The following is a 666-nucleotide window of genomic DNA, read 5'->3' as shown; positions in this document are numbered from 1 at the left end:
TACCCAGACTAGTTTCGACCTTTATTGAAGTCTCTTCAGTGGGAGCCACGCCCAAGTGGAGATACCAGGTAGAAGCATTAGCATTAGGTGTTGTACCACCTTACCCCAGTCCTGAAGATACTTTCAGGCGCAAACTTTGTTTGCTCACACTTGGGAAAAGGATTAAACTAATTTTATTATACTCTAACCAAGTGAAAAATAAACTTTCTACCCAATTTTATTATTTGTTAAAACTGTATTTTAAAATCACTCTTTAGTATATTGCAAAGGGAAGCTTGCGCAAACGCTCACTGATATATCACATTGTAATGAGATTACCCAGTAAAGTCTGTTTGTAAATGGCCCGTTAACTCAGTTGGCTAGAGTGTCGTGCTAATAACGCGAAAGTCGTGGGTTCGATCCCCATACGGGCCAGTGCTCACTATTTAATTTTTTATTTTATGCATAGAACTTTCACCCGCTATTAAAAATTATTTTCTCGTAAAGAAAATAAGTGTTCCACATTTTACAGTTGAAATCTGTCTATCGTAACTCTATTATATCTCTATGAAATCAGCAGACTCATCGCGTGAGTTGTACATAATATTGAAGTTCTAATAAATTTAATGATATCATATACAAACATGTAATACACCATAACCTTAATAAATATAGCTTCCTAATTAA

General features: G+C 35.1%; 1 non-coding gene across 1 annotated transcript; it reads left to right on the top strand.

The window, feature by feature from the left end:
* The first annotated feature begins 340 nt into the window (after positions 1 to 340).
* TRNAI-AAU (transfer RNA isoleucine (anticodon AAU)) lies at positions 341 to 414 on the top strand. The gene has a single exon. It is a non-coding gene; the product is annotated as a tRNA-Ile (tRNA).
* Positions 415 to 666: the final 252 nt, after the last annotated feature.

Source organism: Typopeltis vanoorti, chromosome 13, assembly GCF_054136105.1.
Source record: "Typopeltis vanoorti isolate ZY-2024b chromosome 13, IOZ_Tvanoo_1.0, whole genome shotgun sequence".
Lineage (NCBI taxonomy): Eukaryota > Metazoa > Arthropoda > Arachnida > Uropygi > Thelyphonidae > Typopeltis > Typopeltis vanoorti.
Note: the sequence above shows the minus strand (reverse complement) of the source record. Positions and strands in the feature narration are given on the sequence as shown.